The following is a 638-nucleotide window of genomic DNA, read 5'->3' as shown; positions in this document are numbered from 1 at the left end:
CATGTCGAGTCTAGGGCAGCGGCCTTCCGGAGGGCTCAGTAGCACATTGCTGCTTTTATATTCCAACCCTCTTGAGATAAATGACAACATTGTATTCGCTTTCTTAATCACGGATTCAACCTACATGTTTACCTTTAGGGAATCCTCGACTATCACTCCCAGATCCCTTTGTACTTTGGCATTATGAATTTTCTCACCGTTTAGAAAGTAGTCTATGCTTGGATTCTTTTTTCCAAAGCCTCCGTCTCCTGTTACCCAGCCAGTTCTTTATCCATCTAGCTAGTAAACCCTGAACCCCACACGACTTCACTTCTTCCATCAACCTGCCATGGGAAACCTTATCAAACCCCTTACTAAAGTCCATGTATATGACATCTACAGCCCTTCCCTCATCAATTAACTTTGTCACTTCCTCAAAGAATTCTATTAGGTTTGTGAGAGATGACCTTCCCTGCACAAAACCATGCTGCCTATCACTGATAAATCTATTTTCTTCCATATGTGAATAGATCCTATCCCTCAGTATCTTCTCCAACAGTTTGCCTACCACTGACGTCAAGCTCACAGGTCTATAATTCCCTGGATTTTCCCTGCTACCCTTCTTAAACAAAGGGACAACATGAGCAATGCTCCAGTCC

Source organism: Scyliorhinus canicula, unplaced genomic scaffold (genome assembly GCF_902713615.1).
Source record: "Scyliorhinus canicula unplaced genomic scaffold, sScyCan1.1, whole genome shotgun sequence".
Lineage (NCBI taxonomy): Eukaryota > Metazoa > Chordata > Chondrichthyes > Carcharhiniformes > Scyliorhinidae > Scyliorhinus > Scyliorhinus canicula.
The sequence above is the reverse complement of the archived record's forward strand: the minus strand, read 5'-3'. Positions refer to the sequence as shown.